The following is a 16,175-nucleotide window of genomic DNA, read 5'->3' as shown; positions in this document are numbered from 1 at the left end:
CTTGGAGTGAGGCAAGTGCCTAATCTAGGTTGCTCAGGGATGATCTAAGGCCGTACATCTCAACTGGGGGCAATTTTGCCCTCCACCCCAGCCCCAGGTACATTCAGGATGTAGGCCATTTATTTATTCAACACATTTTGAACACCTCCCATGCGCCGTGTGCCAGGGTTAACCTTCAAGTTTGGTCCTTGCCCTCAAGGAGATTATAATCCAGTCTGCACTGGTGGTCTTCCAATTTTACCATGCATCAGAATCACTTGGAGGCTTGTTAAAAAAAAAAAAACAAAACATTGTTAGGCCCCAACCTGAGAGTTTCTGATTCAATTGGTCTGGGGGATGGGGGTAGAGGGGCAAGAATTCACATTTCTAACAAGTTCCCAGGTGGTGCTGATGAACCCTGTCCCAGATCACACTTAAAAACCATTGTTCTCCCGGAATAAAGAAAAGTAAGCTCCAGTAGTTTTGAAGTCAACATTTGCAATATTTGTGGGATGCTGGAGAGATTTGATTGTATCCGTCAAAATGTGTTTGGGGGAAAGGGGAGATCTCATAGCCCATGGCTATTAGACGCAGACTTGGTGTTTCACTAATAACTAGTATTATTGCTGAAAGCCCAGCCATTTCAATTCATATTTCTCTAAATCCAGCAAGACTGAACATTTTGTCATCTTTAAAAAAATTTTATCTACTTTTTACATGAATTATGTTTTCAATTATTTTTTTAAAAATTTTTCTCCTGAGGTCTCGGTGAGCAAATGGTTTTAAACTCTATAATTTTGGCTAAGAATGAGATGCAAGATACAGACACTAGTTCTTAAAATTCAGCACTGTTCACTTTTGCCAAGTGAACATAAACTGAATTGCATCAAATTATGGAGAACAGAGTGTCTAGAATATTGTTTAATCTTTTTATTTTTACCTTTCCATTGAAAAATGTAATCAGGGAATCAAGGTAGCAAGTCTCAAGACAGCAAGGGTTAAATTTCCAGACTACCACAAGTCCGAATTGACAAGAAAAGCTTTCTGTTCCATATTTGCCTGGGAAGGCTCCAAGGGAAACACAAGAAGCAGCAACTCAAATCCTGTTCTCTTCATTATCCTTTTTTTAATAGCTCTTGCATAGGCTCGGTTTTTGGAAGTTGTATGATGCTAATTTAGGTATATATGTCATTACAATTTTAGCATGGATCCTTCTCAGGCATACACGAGATATGCCAGACATGTGAAAAAAGGAGGGAGCCGAGCACAGGAACCTCAGGGGCACTGCATAGCTGTTCTAGAATCAAAGACCACGGTAACACATACTGAATTGACAGACCTGAGGTTCAGATCCATCCTGTTCCATGTCTCAGTCTCTCCCCCACATCCCCTGCTCTTTCCGTTAACTTTATTCTATATAAATCCCTAGGTTAGAACCAGAACCGTTAGGTACAAGACTAAAAACAGGCAAAGTTGGACTGGATTTAAGAAAGCTGATTCTTAAAGCTGGTAATAATTAGCTTTGTCGTGGTTAAGGACATCATTTGTCTTGGCCTAGAGAGGTGTTTTTGCAAAAGCTGGTTGCTGGTGAAGTAGGATGGGTGCTTAGGGGATTGGGTTAGATGACCCCCAAAGTCCTTTTGTCTCCAAGGTGAATCGATAAATCTAGGATCCTTTGATTGACATTTATCAGAGCCCAGCTATGGGGAGAGCACGGTGCTAGGGACTGGGCACACAAAGAGCCAAGGAGCATGGTCTTGGCCCTAAGAGGCTTGCTCCCTACTTGAGACCAGACACAGACAGACATGCATACATACATACATAAAGGGCTGGGCACAGTGGCTCACACCTGTAATCCTAGCACTCTGGGAGGCCAAGGCGAGAGGATCCTTTGAGGTCAGTTGTTCAAGACCAGCCTGAGCAAGAATGAGACCCTCATCTCTACTAAAAATAGAAAAAATTAGCTGGGCACAGTGGTGCGTGCCTGTAGTCCCAGCTACTGCTGAGGCAGGAGGATCACTTGAGCCCAGGAGCTTGAACTGCAGTGAGCTACCATGATGCCACTGCATTATAGCCAGGGTGACAGAGAGAGACTGTCTCAAAAATAAATACATAAATAAATAAGCAAAGGAACACAGGTGAGACATTGTTTTTTTAGCCCTGGAACTGGCATATATTATTATGATTACGTGTAGCGTCGAATTCTTATCAATTACATTATTTATACTGATGTGCAACACCCAAGGAACTTTTAATAGAATTGAGGGACAACTTATTTCCATTAAAACACTACTTTGTATAAAATAAAGATTAAAACGTGGGAAAGGAACCGTAAGAAAATGTGGAATTCAGTGCAAATTATATTAGACTACAAAAACACATTATACAATTATTACTCTTTAATTTGTTGTGTAAGTAAATTAAGTTAGTTTCAGTGTCTTAAGGATACAGTAACTTGTTTTAATGAATTTCCTCTTTGAAGAGACGCTGGTGTCTCCTGCTTATTGACAACCATGGTGCCAGCTTCCCAAAGCTGCTTTTTCTGAGGTCTGTAGCTGTTTGACGCTTCTCCCATTGAGAAAGTAGAACTTTTCTTTTGAATAATTCTCATTTTCCACTAACTATATAAGTAACCTGATGTATCCTGTTGAGATCCATACAGATTAATATTTCAAGCATAATAATCCTTATACATTCCCTTTTGATTATAGAGATTATGGTAAGTAATAGAAGTTTTTGAATAAAGACTGCTTTTGAGGTCGCAAAGCTTTGAAAATCTTAGGTATAAATAAAACAACGTATTCTGATAAATTATTGATATCTAAACTAGTTTTCTTGACTTTCTTACTCAAGGGTTGAGAATTTCTTCCTGAAATTTAGATTGAATACATTATAGAAAGGTGGTTTATCTTTTCCTCAATTTAAGATGATTATTTTAAAAAATAATTCTGGGCATTGTTTAGTCTATGTATTAATGTAGTATTCAGTACATTAGTTAGAACTTGGGTTGCTAATAAAGGCAACCAAAATCAGCCAATGCAAAAGAGGGATGTAGGTGGAAGAATGCAGCTAGGCCTCAACCAGGGAACGGACCCCGGAACTGGAAGCCGTCAAAACTCGTAGAAGTTCTTTGTCTTTGTGCCCTCTGTCTCTTGTCTCTGCTGCTTCACGAAGTTCTATGCTCAATTTTGTTTCTTTCTGGAGACAGATTTTTGTACTTCTTCTTCCATGTGCCAAAATATGGCCCCTCCACAGATCTTGGGTATATGTTTTATAGCTAAAGCCATATGAGAGATAACTGCCTATTCTTCTCAAGAGAAAGAATCTATTCATAGGGCAATTAGCTGTGGCGAGAGGGGGCAGATCACAAAACCTAGTAAAGATGTGAGCACATGAACCCACCCCCAGGAATCTGAGGGGAGGGGCAGTCAATTTTAAGAGAAATGGGAAGGGCGAAGATGGCTCCTATGCTGGACAGACCCAACGTGGTTTATTATAGTTAGTCATTACTCTAGAAATTTATATATATCCTGTGTGTGTGTGTGTGTGTGTGTGTGTATCATGCATATATATATATACCTAGAAAGAGAATTTCTAATTACCATAATCCTACAAAGTAAGTATTATCCTCATTATAAAGTGAGGAAAGTGAGACTGAGAGACATTAAATTACCTGCCCAAGGTCATGGATAGTGAATGACCAAACTTGGATTCAAATTCAGGTCTGTCTGGCTCCCAAGCCCATGGTCTCTTTACATTACTATGCTCTCTTAGTCTGGGCTCTCCTGGAAGCAAAGCCTGTACCAAAGACTTGGATGTAGGGAGTTTATTTGGGAATGTGACACCAAGGAACAGACTGTGAGGGACAGAAGAATTTGGCCCCAGGAAGGAAGGAAAGCCAAACCAAGGATCTTTTTCAAACTGGCAGCCGTTACAAATATCTGCTACTTAATCCTGTGGGAGCTTCTGAGGAACCTTATAAAATGCACCTCAGAATTGGCCACCCTGGGATCAAAATGAGGAAAGCATTTTTCTGTGAGTTCCTGCCCTCAGTGGTCAAGGGTGACCTTCCAAGGCCTTCACTAACCCCCTCCACCACCATTTCCAGATTGCATGTACCTGAGTGCCAAGTGGTTCCCAGGACAATCATAGCACCAACGTAGCCTCGAGGCCAGAAACGAGTTAGATGGCACAGGCCAAAGCAAGGTGCCGTCAGGGCGCATGTGCACAAGGCTAGTAGAAGCCTACACAGGACTGGGCACCACGGCAGTGCTTGAAATAAGAGGTGAAGTTAAAAACACATGAGGTACTGCCCAGAATGTTCTGAGACACACATTGGCCAATCATAATGAGAGTAGAATGAGAATCTTGAATATCACCATTCATTCATTCATTCATTCACCCATTCAGTCATCATCTAGTGCCAGGCAGTATATAATCCTATAAATTAGGAATTAAAATGAGTCTAGCTGAGTTTTAGATACTACAGAAAAGAAAACAGACAATGTAATGGTGTGTTATAAGTGCTTCAATAGAAGTATACAAAAGGTACTAAACTTGTAGAAGAGAGACAACCAATGCATTGTGTGTGTGTGTGTGTGTGTGTGTTAAAAGGTCATGTCATTTTCCTAGATTGTAGTCTTGAGAGATAAATAAAAGCTAGTTGGGGAGAAATGTGCATATCAACTGCATCTTCAAATTAAATGTTAGTATTCAATTTCCTGAGCGTGATCATTGCATTGTGGTTATGTAAGAGAACGTCCTATTTTTAGGAATTACGTGCTGAAGAATATGAGAGTAAAGTATAAGTGCGCAACTTCCTCTCACATGGCCAGCAAGGTACATATGTGTGTGTGGCGGGCAAGAGCAAGTAAGCACAATATGGCAAAATATTAACAACCGGTGAATATAAGTGACAGGCATGTGAGGGTTTGTTGTACTAATCTTACAACTTTGTAAACTTGTGTGAAATAAAAAAGTGAGGGGAGAAAGTTAATTGAAGGCCATGGGCAGGGGTTGAGGAGATGCAGCCTGGGATGAGCTTGTGCCGGGACAGCAAGGCACGAGGATGCTTGGGGCTTTTCAGAAAGGGCATGGTCAGGTATGACTGGAACACAGAGTGCCCATGGTAAAGGAGCAACGACAGTGAGACAAGACAAGGCAATGAGCCGTGCAAGAGTGTTTGGTGGCATCCTGAAGGCTGGGGTGACGTTGAAGGATTTCACGCATCTTTTGAGTTTTGAGTGATCCCATTAGCAGCAGTTAAACAAGGATGGATTGGAAAGGGCCAAACTATGGCAGAAAGATTAGTTCCTATGTTAGGACAGTAGTTAAGATGACAAATTCTATAGGCCTAGAGGAAAATGGTGCCAAAGATAAAGTGAAGACAACTTTGAAACTATACAGGGCAGAAGAATCAGCAGGACTTGGCCACCGGTTACACTCAGTACGTTCCTGGTTCAGTTGGGTGTGGTGAGTCTCTTTAAACCCAAAAGAAAAGGAAGACTTATGGACGGATAAGATTAGCTATAGAACATGTTTAGCCTTACTTAAACTAATAAATTAAGAGCATTGGCTTATACATCAAGGGTTTATTTATCTTTCATCACCATATCTAGTCCTGTCTGCAGTGTAGTAGGTATTCACTAAAAGCTTTAAAATTGTATTTAGAAATCATGGTAGTAGATGGTAAAATACTTCCTTCAGTTGCTGATACTCAGGGGAAACATGCCATATATTTGGGTATGTTTTCTTCCTGAGGGCTAAGCATTTGGGGAACATCTGCCTCCCAACACCTGTTGGACTGCTTTACCTGGCAGTCTAGAACGAACACATGTCCCGGTAGTGCCACTTAAACAAAGTACTTTCCTTTTTTTTTTTTTTTTCTGAGACAGAGTCTCACTCTTTTGCCCGGGCTAGAGTGAGTGCCGTGGCGTCAGCCTAGCTCACAGCAACCTCAAACTCCTGGGCTCAAGCGATCCTCCTGCCTCAGCCTCCCGAGTAGCTGGGATTACAGGCATGCGCCACCATGCCCGGCTAATTTTTTCTATATATTTTTAGCTGTCCAATTAATTTCTTTCTATTTTTGGTAGAGACGGGGTCTCGCTCTTGATCAGGCTGGTCTCGAACTCCTGAGCTCAAACAATCCGCCCACCTCGGCCTCCCAGAGAGCTAGGATTACAGGCGTGAGCCACCGTGCCCGGCCAGTACCTTCTTTTTAAAACCTATCAGATGTATCTAGAACCAGTTTTGTCTTCCACTAGCTAGTTAATTGTCTCAGTTTAGAAAGTACAAGTATTTCTACTTCTCAGTAAGTTTACTACATGAAAAGTGAATTTAACGAATTTGCAAAGTAGGAAGGAAGCACTTACATTTCACACAACATGCATTTTCAAATGCAAAAATTTCCTCTCAGAAGTGATTCTTAGGCTCAGGAGCAGGAATGACAGAACAAATACAGTACGGAAGCCAGGCTCACTTAGATATTGCAGATGCTCAGGGAAAAGAGAGGTGGCCTGTATGTGTCATCAGAGGGTCCCTCAGCACAGGAGCAGTTCCTCTGGCGGATGGTGAGCTGCGAAGCCCGTGGTAGTCACAGAGGGAGAATGCATACATCATGGAACTATGAAAGACATCAGGACTTGATTTAAATTCTGTCCAAAAGCCTTCCTTGACACCACCACCATGTTAGGGAGACCGTGTGCTCTCATCCCACCCAGCCGTTAGCACTGACCATGCCGCTCATAATAGCTTCTAATTGTCTGCTTTGCCCTCGACTTCAGGTAACCCCTCTGGAAGCTGCCCACCTCTGTGTTCTAGCATTCAGCTTGGTGCCTGCACAAGGTCAGTGCTCCGTAGTTTTTACATACATGAATGAACAAATGGACAGATGAACACACATGGCTTCCTAAAGGGATATTACAGCCCCTGATAATCATAACAGCACTAGTATTAACCCTTTTCTTTGTAATGAGTTTCAATTTAGTGTTTTTAAAGAAAGCATGGGTTTTTTTTAAAACTAGTACACATATTCCAGAGTCTTTCTAATGTATATGAATATTAATTTGTAAAATGATCTAAGCTCATATGCTTTAAGAATTAGTGTTTATTACCAAGGTGTTGTTTTAGTTTCTGCCAAATACTGGGATGCTGCCCCGATCTGGTCAGACCTTTCTCTGATTCTTTCAATTCCAGTGAAGCTAAAATTTCAGTATGACAAGAGATAGAGCAGCCAAAGGAGCTCGCCTTGTCCCTTTATTCACTGGCCGGGACGATGTTGATAGAGACTGCTTCCAGCTCTCGGCACAGTGCCCTTGCTATCCAAGGTCAGAACTTCCAAGAGAGTGTGGTTCATTTGGTCCTAGGAGCAGAGACACTGAGGAGTTGGTCCACAATCCACAGCAAAGTTCTGTAGGCTCCTGCTTCCATGGAGAGATGGTCTATTAATAACTTTTTTATACACCCCCCAGGGCAGAAACTTTTGGTCCTGAGTGACATCTTATCATAACTCAGTGGAAACATTGAGAGGCAAGCAAGCATAATTCTGGGCAAAGAAGGACTCCTCTCATAAGAATTTTGTAAACAATACGTACTTTCTGATTTTGTAACAATGCTTGTAATATACCTTTTGGGAAAGAGGCACACAGATCTTGATGTAACTTGTGTAATACTCACTGCCTATTAATGAAATATCCTTCTCAAACGAAAGGAAAAAATAGTAGTGATGTTACAGAGTGTCCTACAGCATGTGCTTATGACCTTTAAAATCCTAAAACACAGTGGTGTTGCTATTGCAGATTATGTTAGATAGACACCATTAGATAAAATGCAAAAAGGGATGAGACAGAGATTTCTACTGTAGAGAATTTTTTTTCTCCTAAACATAGGTGACTAACCCATACCTTTATATTTAAAAAAAAAAAATTCTACAATCCTGTTTGTAAAGACCCTTTTCCCATCGTGTTGGCCAGCTATTGCAACATAATGCTATGCAGCAAACCACTCCAAACTCAGTGCTTTATATCCACATATATCTATTCTCATACTCACCGGTCTTAAGCTTGTCCCAGGTTTAGCTTACATAGGATGAGCTCAGCTAGGTGACTCTTCAGGCTGTGGGTAAAGGACACTAATATTTAGTCAATTGAAAATAACCTTGCCTAGCCAGGGGTGGTGGCTCATACCTGTAATCCCAGCGCTTTAGGAGCCTGAGGGGGAGGATTGCTTGAAGCCAGAGACTAGCCTAACCAAGATAGCAAGACATCATCTCTACAAAAAATTAAATATTAGTTGGGGGTGGTGGCATGTGTCTGTAGCCCCAGATACTTAGGAGGCTGAGGCATAGGAGAAGGCTGTAATGACATCACTGCACTCCAGCCTGGGCAACAGAGTGAGACCCTGTCTCCAATAATAATAATAATGAAAAAAGAAAAAATGAAAATAACCTTGCCTTCATGACGTTTTGCTACCATATGTAATTATTAAACTTTCACTGAACTGTTTAGCAACAATATTGTTCATGAAATGGGAGGGTAAAGTAAGAAAACTTACAATTAGAATAGTGCCTTGCCTTAGTAAGTTCTCAAATAATCTTTGGAAAAAAAATAAAACAATGGAATATGAAGAAATCAGAGATGAAAAAATTTTGTGAAAACTATAACATTTAGGAGCAAACCTTGGACAAAGCTTGACAAATCTAAACAACAGACCACTTTTTACTCATTCCCTTTGTCACCAATTATGTGAAGAACATTCTCAGGAGGACTTCAGGTTTAACATGGCAGATCGAGCACACATGTTATCTCTGCTCCCTGCCTAAAATCCAATAGAGTGATAGTGATGGAGTAGGATAGGGAAGATGAAGACAGATGGACAAGAGGTAATTAACAGAGAGCTGAGACCTACTGCCTGCATGTGTGTGTGTTAGAGTGGGGGGTGGTTAAGAGTCAAGTTTCAACAAAGGGGACCTTCAGGTACCTCTGAAGCTGGGTTCAGGGTGGGATCAAAAATTAAAGAATTAATGAAAAGATTGTATAAAGAATAATCAAACTTCAGATACCCTCCTCCAACAGTATAGTTAGGAAAGTACTTCTCCCCAAGTATAAAACCCGAGGTTCAGTCTCCAGCACTGTCCAATAGAACTTTCTGTGATGATGGGAATGTTTTGTATCTGCATTGTCCTTTGGCAAGTGGCTCAACAGCCACTTAAAATGTGGCCTGTGTGACCAAGGAACTAAATTGTAAATTTAATTTTTCTTTTTGCTGAGACAGAGTCTGGCTCTGTTGCCCGGGCTAGAGTGCCATGGCATCAGCCTAGCTCACAGCAACCTCAGACTCCTGGGCTCAAGCAATCCTTCTGCCTCAGCCTCCCGAGTAGCTGGGACTACAGGCACGCGCCACCATGCCCGGCTAATTTTTTCTATATATATTTTTAGTTGTCCAGATAATTTCTTTCTATTTTTAGTAGAGATGGGGGGGTGTCACTCTTGCTCAGGCTGGTCTCGAAGTCCTGAGCTCAAACGATCCTCCTGCCTTGGCCTCCCAGAGTGCTAGGATTACAGGCGTGAGCCACTGCGCCTGGCCTAATGGCTAGTGGCTGTATATCGTGGGCAATGCTGCTCTGGACTCAGGGATCCCAGGCACTGCTGAGAGCAGGGATGGAATCTCTTGTGGAAAACCAGGGAAAGTGAGTGAAATTCTTCAAGTGAATGGTGAGATCTCTCAACCTCTTCTCCTATATGGGGCCCAGATTGGAGGATTCCTTTCTGAGGAAACTTGCCTGCCAAGGAGAAAAGATGTATAAATGCAGACATTTAGTTATTCCAGTAGAGTGGCTGGCACTCTGCCTCATCACCCTGACAGCACACCTCCAGTACACCTCACACACAGCTCTCTCAGCAGTATTTTGTTGTTTTTGTTTTGTTTTGTTTTGAGATGGGATCTTGCTATGTTGCCCAGGCTGGCCTCAAACTCCTGGGCTCAAGCGATCCTCCCACTTTGGCCTCACGTCAGGCAGCACTTCAGTTACCTTGCTCTTCAGTATGACTAGGCAGCCAAGGATCACCGTGCATTGGAGGAAAGCTGCCTAGCTGAAATGGAAATCAATGCAAACAGAAGAAGAACTGAAACCAAGACCGGACAGAGAACATAAGAAAAAATTTTTTTTAATTTTTAAAAGAGAAGATATTGCAAGCTGAAACAAGATCGGGAGGCTATTTATAAGACTGGGAGCCAGAAGTGCAGACAAACAAACATTTCTACATTCAGGCACCTCCTGACTCACCTGAATTCCAACAAAGCACAGGAAGTGCCAGTTCTCTGCCTGCCCTGGATTTGGCCTGGTGGCTGCAGAAAAAACTCAGGAGTAAAAACAGAGGAGAATCATTAAGTGATGTTCTATTCTGAACCACTGGCTGCAAATCAAGTGTTCCCACAACCTCCTCCTCAGGTTCAATTAATTCGCTAGAGCAGCCTGCAGAACTCAGGGAAACACTTGATTTACGTTGACCCATTTATTATAAAGGATACAGAGGAACAGCCAGATAGAAAAGGTGCATAGGGCAAGATATGGGGGAAGGGGTGCAGAGCTTCCATGTCCTTTCCAGGGCACCACCCTCCAGGAACCCCACTTCTTTAGCTATCCAAAAGCTCTCCAAACCCAGTCCTTTGAGGTTTTATGGAAGCCTCATTATGTAGGCATGGCTGATTAAATCCTTGGCCATTGGTGATCAACTCAACCTTCATCCCCTCTTCCCCTACTTGGAGGCTGGGGGAGTGGGTCTGAAGTTCCAGCCCTCTAATCATGCCTTGGTCTTTCTGGTGACCAGTTTTCAACCCGAAGCTATCTAAAGGTCCTCAGCCACCATTTATTTCATTAGCATACAAAAAACACCCTTATCCATCAATCTGGAGATTCCTAGGGTTCTAGGAGCTGGCCAGGAAGCAGGGGTGAAGGCCAGTGGGTCACTAGAGGGCTTCCATTGTGTCACCTGTGGAGCAGACTTGAACACTCAGGTGGGGAGTTGGTTCAGAACCTCTGACTCGGTGTGTTCAATCCCAGGCAGAGGGACACGGCCAGGACCTGCTGGGACAGGGAATCCACCCACATGTCAGTCACCCGCAGGCACATCTGGCTGGGAGTTGAGTGTCACCACCCCAGGCTCAGAGGCCCATTTCCCCAAGACAATCAACAACTGGTGAACCTCTGCAAGCAGTTTGGTCTGAATACCAAGGACAATACAAGCAGCGTTGCCTTCAAGGTTGCCACTGCTGTTATCCATGGGAAAGGCCCTCATGCCTAAACTATTTTGATTACAGAATGAAGAAATATCCACTAATTCCATAGTTAGCTATATAGAGGGTGGGGTTTTGGCACTGTTTGACTGGAAACTCTCAGTGAGGTAGGAAAAAACATTCAGAAATTGTGGGTGTGCATTTATAGAGACTTGACAGTTTAATTTTGTAGTTGGGTCTATGGGGCCTTTAGAATCCCTGCTCTAGTTGAAGTTAGGCACACCCTTTCCCTGGTACCCAATCCAGGCTAGCTTAGGAGCCAGCCTGCAAGGACTTGGCTGATGCAGTGAGTCCCAAATCTTTAAACTATTCACCAGCGGGGAATGGGCTGATTTGATCGGGTGGCTGAGATAGAAGTTCTCCTCCTCTGCAGGGAAGACACCAGGACTGGGAGAGTCCCACCTCCCACCCTGGCAGCAGCTGTGGCCTCCGGGTGCTCTCAAGGTGGCGACCTCTCTGGGCTCCACACATGGAACAGGCAGAACTGGGAGCATGTGGACTTCACATTCTGTGCCTTTGGAAAACCCACGTATCTGGATGACTAAGGAAAAGTACGTGCAGCAGTGGTTCGGGGACCCACGTGGAAAGGAGTTTCCATGTCCACTGACAGGTGCTCACGACAAACGGTTCTCACCATTTGGAATCAGTTGGTTTAGGGAATCGCTGCTGCTGCCATCAGCGTGTTGGTCCCAGACACACTCATGAAGCAGCCGCCCATTCAGTCTATGCTGGGCCATCTGCTTTGCAATGAAAAAGGGGAGATGTCCACGGAGAAAGTGAAGGTCAAATGTTAATGTGTGTGAAAAGAGGCCAGACTGTGACCCTGTGGAGTCCTCAGATGAGGAGCATGAGGAATTTCTGTCCATTAAAAAAGCTGAAGAACAAGAGGCAGAGGTGAGGAACAGGAGGGAGGAGCGGGAGTGTAGCCAGCCCGGCTGCAGCGTTTACAGGACGGGATCAGTGATGATGGGATGAGAGATTGGCTGGACGTCAGAACAGCCTGGAGCCTGACGAGATGGGCGAAAGCAGCCTGCAAGCAGGAGACGTTTGGGGCATGGAATGAGGAGGTAGCGGTGAAGAAGAGGAGGAAGAAATGGAGGGTGAGAAGATGGAGCAGTGCAGTGGCGGATGTGTCACGGAGACAGGAGAAAATGAAGAGGGAAGTCATGGGGGCGGACGACGAGGATGTCCTGAGGGCACGCAGGGTCAGAGTCTGAGCGCACAGAAGGTGGGCTGGAGCCCCACCATGAGCAAGCCGGGCTGCATGAGGAAGAAGGGCCGAATGACAGTTCCAGAACGTGGGGCTGAAGCATTGAGCAGAAGGCACCGGAGCAGGAAGCGAAACTCCTGGCTGGGGAGAGGCGCCAGTGCACGCTCAGGATTGTAGGAGACCGAGGATGAGATTGTAGGAGACCAAGGGCGAGCTGGAGGAGAACAAGTGGTCCCTGGCTGCACGGGTGCCCTCCATACTGCTGACGGGAGTGACGAGGATGAATGCGAGGCATGGAAAGTTGGGGAGCTTTTTAGAATCGAGGGACAGAGAAGATGGAGAACTGCTTGAGAAGGAGAAAGCAGCAAGAGAAGCGAGCTGAGCTTCAAGCAAACGGTGAAGTCATTACCAACAAAGCTCTTCAGGACAAATAGTTCTTACAGAAGTATCATCCCTGGGGCGCCTTCTTTATGGATGAGGGTGAATACAGAGAGATTTCAGTGCCCCTACCCTGGAGGATCACTTCAACAAAACCATTCTTCCCAAAGTCATGCAGGTCAAGAACTTTGGACGCTCTGGTTGGACCAAATACATCCACTTTGTGGATTAAGTCACCACCTCCTTCCACTCAGCAGGGGGCCAAGAGAGTGCCCAGAATACAAAGTTCTTTAAACAGAAGGCAGCAGGGGTACCAGATGTATCTGAGCAACCATCTGCCAAGAAGTGGAGAATGACGTAGGGTTCAACTACTTACTCTTCCAACTGTGGGACACACGGGCAGTCTCAGCCTCTGGTCCTTGATTAGCTTCTACCATTATTTACATGGAAATTACCGTTATTTCCCACCTGTTGGACTGACTGCCATAGTTGTGATACTGGGTAGCCCAGTTTTTGAAGGTGCTTTGTGAGATTGAGAGTCATGCTGACAAATCCCCAGAAAAGCACTCTCCAGGTAGGATTAGAGGCTCACCACTTATTTCTGAGAAATCTTAGGTTTCATCAATGCTTTGGCTTCCCATACTTACATGGACTGTTTCGATTTTTTTTTTTTTAGAGATGGGGTCTCACTATGTTGCCCATGCTGGATTCAAACTCCTGGGTTCAGGTGATCCTCCCGCCACAGCCTCCTGGGAAGCTGAGACTACAGGCATGTGCCACCATGCCTAGCTCTGCGTTTCTTTTTCCAGCCCCTTAGCTTGTGTCAGGGACATGGGCATGTAAGTGGATAGTACATTACTAACCCTTAGGGTTAGGAGTAATACACCAGGAAATATAAGCTCATTGAAACCTGTTTTAAATTTTTTGGTTGGAGTCAATTTTTCTAGGTGGACATACTTTTTGGTCCATTTCTGTGTGCATGTTAAGAAATAAAAGAATCACACAGCAAAATAAAAAGAGAGAGAGAAAGAGAAGTGCAGGAAGGAATGCAAAATCTGTGCCAGGACATTCACAGTCTTTTGCTGGTGCCCTGGGGTCTGTATGCGTTTCAAGAAAACTGAAATGTGCCAAACCTGCAGAAAATTGAAGAATGTCTGTCACACCCCCCTCTTAGACCTAGAGTATGGCCTGCCCATCCCGGTTCGTGACACAGGATTGTCTTTTAAAGATGGCGTGCCAACATCAGATGTGGCATCAGAGAGTACTACACACACAATACGGAGAGAGTGATTTCTAACTCTGATGAAACATGGCCAGTTGGCATGCTGGGAAAAGCCACATCCACCAGTGACATGCTACTCAAACTTGCCCAGACCAGACCCGACGACAGAAGGAATAGGCCCCACATTGGCTCCTTCTGGGTGAAAGGAGAATGTCAGAGAAAAGAAGAGCATCCATGCAGACACAAGAAGCCCGCAGATCCAGGTGACCCTTGCTAATCAGAATGTTAAGACCAGTACTGTGGAATCAGTGACCCTGCAGCAGATAAGCTTCTCAAGCAGGCTTCAGACATGCCTCACCTGGACCCACCCGAGGACAAGACTGTCACCACACTGGATGCTGGCGGTCCGGGGGATACCATTCCTGAGACAGATCTGAGAAATCATTGCTACCAGTTCGGAGAGATCTTAACGATCGCTGTTGTGCAGGACGGCAGTGTGCTTTCATCCAGTTTGCCCAGGGCACCCTTCTCAGGGCTGCTGAGAAGTCCTCTAATAAGTTGATTGTCAGTGGCCACAGACTCGATGTGAAATGGGGAAGAGCCCAAGCAGCCAGAGGAAAAGAAAAAGAGGAGGACAGAACCACAGGTCCTGGGATCCAGCTAGAGCCTATTCCAGCACTGCCAGGAGCTCTTTCTTCTCCTTCCGCAGCAGCAGATGATGCATCTGCCAACGATTTCAGCCTACCCCCAAGTGGTCCTCGGCTGCGGTGAACATTGCCCTGCCGCCCCCACCCCCTATAGCGCCCTGCCGCTATTGCCAGATTTGGGACCACACATGTTCCACCACCCAATGGGCCTACCCTTCGTTTCATGAGGGCTCTAGAACCAGTCCACTGTCCTTCCCAGGACCCCCGGAGGATGGAAGCTCATGCTGGAAAACACAGCGGTCCCTAGCATATTCCCACACTCTGGGACTCTGTAGAAGAAAGGGTGCTTAAAAATCCCAGTAAATGAATTTTAGAACAAATATATTTTTCCTCCCTTTGTAGTTTCCGTGGTAGCTGAATGTGTTCAGATGTGGGACATTGGCGAACAACAGCCATGCTTTTCTACACGTGTTCAGAGAATGCATGGACCTCAAATAAGCTGCCATTAACACATCTGGTTACTGATATAACATGACTACTAAACCCTAATACCTGTTCCCCTCACCTCTGTGGGGGACAAGTGGCCGTGTGAATTGAATTGTCTGACGGAGTTGCCATCCCAATTATATGTTCATTTTGTGTCTTTTGTGCAGAGGGAGGAATAGATCTGCAGTAAAGAATCTTTTGCCTATTTTTATGTCCATCGAGTATTTTCCTTTTTAACATCTAAACAAAAGATTATTACAGCTGTGTAAGTGGGATTGAACTCTTTTGAAGTCACACCCTCAGAAACATAGGTAGAAATCAGCATCCTGCAAATCCCAGATCTTTTTTTTCCTCTCCTTTTCCTCATTTATTACTAAAGGAATCTATTAATAACTGATAGTTTCACTTCTGTATGCCACCAAAAAAAAGACAAAAATTAAAATTACTTTTTATTCCTATCAATTGGATGGGAACGAATTTCATGGAGCTGTGTATCATGGAAGAAACCTGGTGTCTGGGATGAAATTATTTCAAACACTTCCTGCAAAACACTTTAACAAACCGAAATGAAGAGCATCAGAGTGTGTTTGAGCAGAAGATGTGTGACCTCCCGCTGGAACTCTGATGTTCAGCATTCACCTTCGTGTGTCTTCAGGGTGTCATTGTAATCCCCGGCTTCTAGGCAGGAGACTGTCTGGTCTTAGAATGTTCGGGTGTAACTGCATTGTAGATGATAAAGGATATGCGATGGATCAAAAATAAAATTCAAAAATGGGATGGAGAGAGAAATCATCAAAGAAGTAAATTCCAGAAATTTTCACCAAACTGAAGAAAGTAAATATTCAGATTTAAAAGGTTCGGAGTCCCCAGCCAAAAAATGAAAAAAAGTCTCATACTATCCAACAGAACTGCATACATCTGTTCAGCAAAGGGCATGTACAAAAACAGTGACAGCCCTATC

At 44.1% G+C, this 16,175-nt stretch overlaps 2 pseudogenes; both read left to right on the top strand.

The window, feature by feature from the left end:
* Positions 1 to 3,437: 3,437 nt before the first annotated feature.
* Positions 3,438 to 15,035, top strand: LOC105808470 (annotated as a pseudogene).
* On the top strand, positions 12,380 to 13,220 carry LOC105808466 (annotated as a pseudogene).
* Positions 15,036 to 16,175: the final 1,140 nt, after the last annotated feature.

Source organism: Propithecus coquereli, unplaced genomic scaffold (genome assembly GCF_000956105.1).
Source record: "Propithecus coquereli isolate 6110/MARCELLA unplaced genomic scaffold, Pcoq_1.0 Scaffold175, whole genome shotgun sequence".
In the NCBI taxonomy this organism is placed as follows: Eukaryota; Metazoa; Chordata; class Mammalia; order Primates; family Indriidae; genus Propithecus; species Propithecus coquereli.
This window is presented reverse-complemented; position numbering and strand designations above follow the sequence as displayed.